The 8,945-nt window shown below is 38.9% G+C and overlaps 1 long non-coding RNA gene across 1 annotated transcript in view; it reads right to left on the bottom strand.

The window, feature by feature from the left end:
• Window positions 1-4,214: 4,214 nt before the first annotated feature.
• LOC140598615 (uncharacterized) overlaps window positions 4,215-8,945 on the bottom strand; it is an 81,297-nt gene continuing 76,566 nt past the window's right edge. The window contains exon 4 of the long non-coding RNA XR_012001086.1: window positions 4,215-7,115. This is a non-coding gene — a long non-coding RNA (uncharacterized lncRNA). The remainder of the gene's footprint in view (window positions 7,116-8,945) is intronic.

Raw genomic sequence — 8,945 nt, 5'->3', positions numbered from 1 at the left:
TACAATACTTATTGAATGAATGACTAAATGATTGAATGACTATTTCAGGCCAGGATCATCAAATCTTTGAAGTTCCCTTTTGATCCATGAGTCAGCATCTTTGTTTATACTTTTTATTTTTATTTTAGTGACGTTTTTCTCTCAATGAGAGGATGAGGTTACTTTTTAAGGGGAAAAATATTATTTTACTTTTCTAGCAGTGGCAATTTATTCTAATCTCAGGGGAGGTACCATAGGCCAGGTTAGGTTAGGATGTTTTTGTTCTTAGCCACTAATGAGCTCTATGACCTTGGTCACTAGGGCTCCCCAGGCTCTGGTTTCTTCATCTGTAAAATAAAACACCACACCAGGCCCATCTTTAAGGTTTATTCCAGCTCTATTATTTTATGATTCCTTTTTAATCTTTATGAGCTATGTTTGATTTATTAGTCTCCTGAATGCACCCAGTTCCAATGATGCAAGGGAAGTATAAAGAGCTGAAATTTTATTGTTTTTACAATATCAAAATAACTAGATTCTTTTAATTCAATTAACAAAATATTCAGATATTTTCACAGCCGGCCTGTTCTATTCATTGCTTGAATGTAACTGCACCTGTTAGGGGCCAATTCCTTTCAACTTCCATACTAATTCTACCTCACACTGGCCCCTGTGAGGGCTCCCAGTTCAGTTATCTTATTTCAACAGTAACTGAAAAGGGCAGTTTAATCAGGGACTTCAGAGTAGAAGTTCTTCAACTTTCACATGCTTAGAATCATCTGTGTGATGATTTGAAAATGCAGGTAACTGGGCCCTAACTGCTGGGCCCTAACCTTAGAGAGTCTGATTCTGAAGACTGGGGGTAGAACAAAGTCTCTGCTTTCTCACAAGCCCAGTGAGGTCTGTTGGTCATAATATGAGAAATACTATCTTAGGGAAATTTTGTTGAGAAATATTGAGTCAACACTGATTGAATTATGTATCAATTTTAAGCTAGTAATTTAATTGTGGGTATTTGTATGTGCAATTTTTTGCAATATAAGTATCTAGGTCTACTATTCGGCTCTGAAATCAGCAACAAATAGCTCTGAGGATAGGTTGGAAAAGTGCATGACTCTGAGTGACTACCAGTATTTTGCCTGTTTCTGGCATTATTGTTTGGCTTTGCCAAATTTATGTTGCTGCTCCTTATATGGAATCATCAATTTGCACTGACACTGATGTGCCTATTGAGAAGAGGTCCATCTCTCTCTCCAGCATCCAGTCTTTCTAGTCCAGGCTCCATGCCTCAGACCAGGAGTCCATCAACTCCCCAGCTTGTTCTCTGCCCTGTACTCCTCACAGTGGCTCTACTGTCACCCAATCCTGTACAACCAAACTGAAGGATGGAGAGACTGGTGTGAGCAACTCTGCAATGGCTCTCTTTTGAGAGTATCAGGGAGATATTTTAATCAAGTTCCCAGTGTCATGTGAGAAGAAGATTCTCTTTGGAGCTTAAAACACTCTGGAAAATATTTTCTCATTTTTTCCCCATTTTTAAACAGGGTCAGTAAGATCTTTGCCTTTTGGCTCTTTCAATTTACAAGTTGGCTTCTGCTTACCAAAGTTTTACAATTTGCAATAATATATTTACAAACGGTGAATCTGTGTATTTGACTGAATACACTTGGAACTGAACTGACCAGTCTTTCTGATAGTAGATAGGTATATAATAAGCACAGAAGGACCTGGAGTCATAGGTTAATGTGTCCCTCCATGTATTCCCCATCCTACCTAGAATAGCCTAACCTGGATGCTCCTTAACCTTTATTCATCACATGCACTTCTAAAATTCAGATTCCTAGTCCCTACTTTCAGATAATCCTGATTCAGTGGGCTTGGCCTGGGACTCAGGAAACTGAAGAATTAGATAAACACCCTAACAATGGTAATGCTGATGACCACACTTGGTGAAATATTACCTAGCATTCTAACCTTTCAAGTTTACACGTTCCTTAGATATGTCATGTCTCAAAGTCATTATTCAGTTTGTCTCTGCTGAAATGCCCTTTCATCCTTGTCCAACCAAGAAATTTCAATTCATCCTTTGAAGCCCAGCACAACTGTTCTCAAACTCTCTCTTCATCACCAAAATTCTTTGCTACCTTGTCTGTACTCCTATTACATTTTGAAACAACTTAGCAGAACATTCTACAGGTAGCTATTCAAATGCCTACCTTTCTAAGGTATAAGCTTCTGGAAGGTGGGAGCCCTGTCATCTTTGTTTGTTCAGAGCTCAGCATTGTATCTGACACGTGTCAGGTACTTTAAAGTGCCTTGATTCTAATAAACTGGTAGGGACACAGGTACAGATGTGTGACACACCTACACAAGCTGATACCCAGGTAATGGTGGTTTCCTTCCAAACATTCTAAAATATATTTGACCTTTACAGTTCTTCCAACAATATAAAGGCACAATAGGAAATGAAATCTTAGTCTTAAAGTAATCAGGAGGCTTTATCATTGTGTAAATTATTCTCTCCACTTCAGTAGCACTTACCAAAATTAGGTTATAGAATCAATATTTTCTCTACTGTATGTATTGGCTTATGAGGGAGTAATTGCTTCTGGGGGTGTGCAATGAAGAAAACCAGAGGCAGAAGAAGGGAATTTCAGAGACAGGAGTTGGAAACAGATTTCCTCATCAGAGAAGCCTCCTTTTTATCTCCAGTGAGGAGGCCATTTTCCACCTTGTTTTTGTCTGTGGCAAGCCTTCTTGGAAGCAGCAGCTCCATGGAAACAGGAATTGCTGTTGTATGTCAGGCATTTAAGCTTCTATTAAGTGGAGATGAAAAGAATATAGACGTGGCAGGGCAAAGGAGAGGCAACAGAGAAGAGTGCAGGGGACAGCATTTTGATTGAGGATGGACATCTTGCTAGTGAGATTAGTGTGGCTGGTGGGAGATGTAGTGGCATCTTTTGACTGTCTTCATAGGATTCAATTATCAAAGGACCTGCAGCTGCCCTCCTTTACTCCAATCAGTTGCAAAAATCCTAGCATTAGGCACACCAAATAAGGAGCTCTCAGAATTTAAAAGTGATGCAGCTCATGAAAAATTTCAGGTTAATTCTATAGTTGGCTTTCCTCCAATATGCCCCTCAAAGGTCTGAAATTCTGCTTGAATTCAGCCCAGAATCAAAAGTATCTAAATCTTTCTTCAGTAAATATTTTTAAAATGTTTACCTCTATTGCATTCCTCACCACATAATGCTATGAAGGTGACAGGCACTGTAAGAAGTCTTTTATAGATGAAGAATCTAAGGTTCAGTACTTTTCCTGGGGTCCCTCAGTTAATGATGGCAGAGACATGGCTGAGTGAAATCTCCTCTCTTCTACCTAGGCTGAGGTACAGGTTTGGGTGAGGAGAGGTGAAGGCCTATTATTTTCCTTCCCAGAGAAAAGGCATGAAAAGCTAGGAAACTAAGTATCCAGCTCAGCCATTTCAAAGATCATGGTGTAATACTCACCGAGCTGGTGATGGCAGATCTGTGAAAACTAGAATCAGAAGAGGGGGCTTTAATCTGAAGGTAATGACAAACTCAGTATGGGAAGAATCAATAGATTATTATGTGAGTCATTGAGCTTTGTTATGAACAGCAGCCTTTCACAGTAAGCACCTTATTGCTACAACATAGCAAGATAAACAGGACTTCTTATTCTTCAGATCATGGGAATTTAAGGTATTACCACGTTGGGCAGAAATTATTTTTAAAAGCATTTATTTATCACCTATCTTGCAGCTATTGGGTACAGAGAACAAAGGCAAGCATTCTCTTCCAAACCTTTAGTGCATACCATCTGGCACCAGTTGTTATTTCCCCAAACATCCTGTAGGAATTAATATTAGACTACCAGATTCTGGGCCATTTGGGAATTAGATGATGGTGGGAGTTTAAAGTCCTGAACCTCCAAGAAAATGATCCCCCTTTTTTATCAGTACGAATTTATAAGAGCCTGAACCCATCTGACCATATTGTTTCTTTTGATGGAACTGAATGGATGCATGGGAGCACCAGACTAATGGTAAGCTATTTAGACTTCATCAAAGCTCTCAACACTGTTTTGGGATGAAAGGCCAAGAAAATGACATAGATAATGTAGACAATATAGCAGAAAGTAACATAGTAACTAATTGGTTTCTAAAAAGGCCTAGATTAATAACAGTGCTGCCACTTATTACCTTTCTCCTTTATAAAAATGATTTTATTAGACATATTTTACATATCATATAATTCATTCACATCAAGTGTATTTTTTGGTATATTTTCTAAGTTGGGCAACTATTACCATAAATCAATTTTAGAACATTTCCATCACCCCAATAAGATTGTTCGTGCCATTTTGTAGGTTAATCCCCACTCCCATCCACATCCTGCCCAGGTAACCACTAATCTACTTTCTGTTTCTATGGATATTTGCCTTTTCTGGATATTTCATATATAAAAGGGAACATATATTATGTGCCCTCCTGTCTTATGCTTCACATAATGGTTTTGAAGTTTATCAATATTATATGATATACCAGTAGTTTATTCTATATTTATTGCTCAATAGTACTCCACTGTATGAATATACACATTTTGTTCAGTCAGTCACCAGATGATAGACCTGTAGACGGTTTTCAGTTTGAGCTATTATGAATAATGCTACTAAGAACATTAGTGTGCAAGTGTTTGTAAGGATGTAGGTTTTCATTTTTCTTGCGTAGATACTGAAGAGTGGGATTATTCTTGTTATCTTTACCTCCATTAGCATGAAATTCCTTTAACATGGTGACTCAGGTCACTATGTGCCATCTGTCTCCTTTGAAAATCAAAGTGAGAAGGGAGTGTAGATCAGATAATCAAGAGATATTTGAGGATAGAATTCCTCTAGGTGCTAGAAAGAAAAAAATTTCCATATGGAAAAACATAGCCACAAATGGGTAAAACATTTTATGATAATATTGAATAGTTCCACTGTAGCATTTGTTGTCCCCTGTATTTTCTCATTGGTTTTTCTAGTCCAATATCCACACTGGGACCACTAATTTTAATTAAATACAAGGTTCCAAACATTAAGGCATGAAATGCAAACACTTAAGCATGCTTTTCAGGGTCTTCATAATGTAATCCCAACATATCACTGTCAGAACATCAAATCTTGTCAGAAAAACAGTCTTCCCAGGTAGTTCAAGAGAGGAAAATTAATACAGGAAATTTGATACACAGGTGTTGGAAGAGCTGAAGGACAAAAGGGATGGTAGTGAGGCTCCATAGATATTAGCACACAATTATAAATAGAAGCTCCCTCCTATCCTAGGGCTAGTGGGGGTGGGAGAGGGGTGTTATTAAAGTCAAGGGGTACTATTAAAGTCAAGGGGTACCTGACCCAGGGGTACCCTTGACCCAGGAGGATGACTCTGGAAGGAGGGAGGAGAACCTATCTGCCAGAGACATCACCTAACACAGAGAAATAAAGGTTGAAATATTCTGGTTTACATTTTCTCCTGTCTTCTACTCTCCTGCCAGTGCAGCCTTTGGCTAACCTACCTGGCTGCCAGTTGGCAATTGCATATGAAAATCAGAGCAAGGCAGGAAAAAGATAAGAAAGCAAACAGATAAATGTCCAGCTCTGTCTAACCACTTATATTAATTCACAGTCCTCAGAATATAAATATCATTAAACGTCCAGCTTCCCAAATAGAGCCAGTACAAATTTATGAACGTTTTCTGTGCGTTGAATAGAATTCTAGTGCTAGAAGGGGCATTATAGACCATCCAGACCAATGGTTTCTGAAATCCTCGATGAAGGAAGGGCTGCTAAGCAAAATTAAAGCAGGATCACTTCGTTTGTTTTGTTTTACATGCTAAAGCTTCCAAGTAAAATTCTCATTGAATAAAGGAGTCTGTGGCTTTAAAAAGGTAGATGTTTACTGGTTAGTACGGCTCTGCACTTTACAAATGGAGAAAATGAAGCATGGAGAGTTTAGTGACCTTTTCAGGATCCTGCCAAACTTCCTTCTACAGCAAAGAAATGTTTCTGGGGATAGAGCCAGAATTCAGGTTGCCAGCAGTCTGTCCCTTCACCAGCAACCTTCACACTAAAGCAGTGGCTCTCAGCCTATGGTGACCCTAAGATTCACCCAAAGAATTTTATTTATTTATTAAAGAGTTTATTTATTTATTCATGAGAGATACAGAGAGAGAGGCAGAGACACAGGCAGAGGGAGAAGCGCTCCATGCAGGGAGCCTGATGTGAGACTCGATCCTGGTCTCCAGGATCAGGCCCTGGGCTGAAGGCAGCACTAAACCACTGAGCCACCCAGGCTGCCTAAGAATTTTAAACCTATATGTAGATATCTTTTCTCCCCAACACTAGAATATCCAGGGTCAGGGCCAATGCATCCTTTATATTTTTTAAAGTCCCAAAGGCATTTCGGTACAACCCCTAGAACAACTGCTCTAGAGAACTATTCACTAATCATAGAGGTTCTTCAATCAAGAGCAAATTCAATTATAATCAGTCCACCTTCCATTTGGATAGCACTTTCCCATTTATTATTTAGTTTAATCATAGCTGAACCCTAGGTGGTAGATCACAAAGGAAACTAAAACTTGCTCAAAGTCACACAGCAGGGAATGATTCCCAGCATTGGAATGCTGTTTCTGACATCCAGTCTAGTGCTCTTACTTAACATAGCAAGTTGACCCTGTCTATTCCAATTACTATGGCAGGTACATAGCAATTTAGAATGATTCCAACAAGGAAACCATATACAATTTCTGTTTCCTTAAGCATTATGAATCTCAGTTTTCATAATGGTAGCAGGTATGTTTCCCCACCACGCACATTTACCAACTATAAGAAAACCACTCCCTCCAAAAACTCCCCCAATGATTCCAGGAAGTCCTCAGCACTTGTATCTCATATGTTCGGAAGAATGTTATCTTTTCAGCATCACACAGGGCTCACTATGCTCTTCCCCTCAAATCTAGCCACAGTGGACTTCCTTCTTTCTCAGTGCTCTTATGTGTGGGTCTTCTTCTCTCAGTGAAGACTGGACAAGCAGCACAGGCACATCTCAGAGATATTGCCAATTCAATTCCAGACTACTGCAATAAAGTAAATATCACAACAAAGTAAATTAAATAAAGTTCATGGTTTCCTAGTGCATAGAAGAGTTATGTTTACACCATACTGTAGTCTATGAAGCATGGAATAGCATTACATCTAAAAAAATGTACACACCAAAATAATTGCAACAGTAGCATCAAAGATCACTGATTGCAGATCACCATAACAAATATAACAATAATGAAAAAGTTTGAAATATCGCAAGAATTATCAAAATGTAACACAGAGACACGAAGTGAGTAAATGTTGAAAAAATGACACCAATAGACTTGCTCGAGGCAAGGTTGCCTCAAACCCTCAATTTGTAAGAAACACAGTATCTGTAGAATGCAACAAAGTGAAGCACAGTAAAGCAAGGTATATTTGTAGGTTTAAAAAATCATGTACGATTAGGCACCACTGTTTTAAGTCATATTTTCCCTAAAATTAAAAATTATTATCAACATGTGGGAGTTAATTATTTGATTTGAGGGGGCCAGGCTTTCCATAAGTCTGGCAGAAAGAGAGGAAAACCATAGGCTTTTCTTTGTGAAAATATACATTCATTTACAATAACAAGTACCTCATTAAAATGTGATACCTTCATGCTTTATCCTTATATGATAATATTAGATGTGTAATTTAATAACTTTCATAGATTTGCTTTTTTCTGCCTTCTATCAACAGACTACAAGGCTGAAAGATTCAAATTAGGAGAAACTCCAATCATTCCCTTCATCCCTTTGTGCCTTCACTTTCATGCCTCTCTTGTCTATCAGCAACTAGACAGATTAATTTTACATATTGCTAATGTATTTCCCCACCCAGATAGCAGAACAACCATCCAACAGGAACTAGTATGCTTAAGGAAACAATGGCACAGAATGTTTAAAATCAGAACTGCCCTGGAAAATGCAAAACATATGCTTTCCTCTGTCTGAAATCCTTTCATTTTCTTATCCTCAATTATATCCCTCAGCTGTTCCAACTCCCTACCCTCTCCACTCCCACCCACCCCCCCCCCCAGCACACCAGCTGCTAGGTGTAGCATAATTTAAATATAATGTTGGGGATTGCTCTGCTACTACAACCCTCCAATTTACAAACATGGTTCCAATACAAATTCTGTGATGATTCAGTCTTTGGAATTATAGAATCAACCCTCTGTAAATTCATTTCTAAAGTTCAGTATTCATAAACCTGGTCAGAATTACAGGGTTTTCAAAGGTGAATGGAACCCCGTGTATCTCATGGTCTGGAGGACAGAGAATAAAACATGTAAGCAAACAATTAAGAGTACTAACTACAGTAATGTGAACAAAAAGTTATGACATCCCATAGAAGGAAGAGATTGCCCTGGGAAGGATGATGATGCAGGAATTCCTTCCCAGTAAACAACATCAGAATGGAATCTTGAAAGCTATATAGTTGTTTGCTAAGTATCTAAGATGGCAAAATGCTGAGGGGAACAAAAAAGCTTAACTGAGAAATCAAAAGTTGTTCAGAACCACAGACCAAGGCATGAAACTACAAAAGGAGATTCAGAGGATGAGTGTGCTTGTGAGGAACATTCTGTAGAGTGAGGAGCCATTGAATGATCTTCTATAGGAATGCTGTAGGGGACTTTTGGAGTCCACTTGGCACTACCCTACTTCTAGGGAATGGATTTAACAAGTCTTTGGAATGAGGGCAGTCATCTTCTCATGAGACCTCTTGACCTCCTTTCCTCAGCCCCCATGATGGGTCTGGTGGTGGAGGGCTGACAGCAGTGGACCAGTCCTTGGCTCAGGACCTCCTTGGCTGATCTTGCATCAGCGATGGGCCAAGGG

This window comes from Vulpes vulpes, chromosome 4, assembly GCF_048418805.1.
Source record: "Vulpes vulpes isolate BD-2025 chromosome 4, VulVul3, whole genome shotgun sequence".
In the NCBI taxonomy this organism is placed as follows: domain Eukaryota; kingdom Metazoa; phylum Chordata; class Mammalia; order Carnivora; family Canidae; genus Vulpes; species Vulpes vulpes.
Note: the sequence above shows the minus strand (reverse complement) of the source record. Positions and strands in the feature narration are given on the sequence as shown.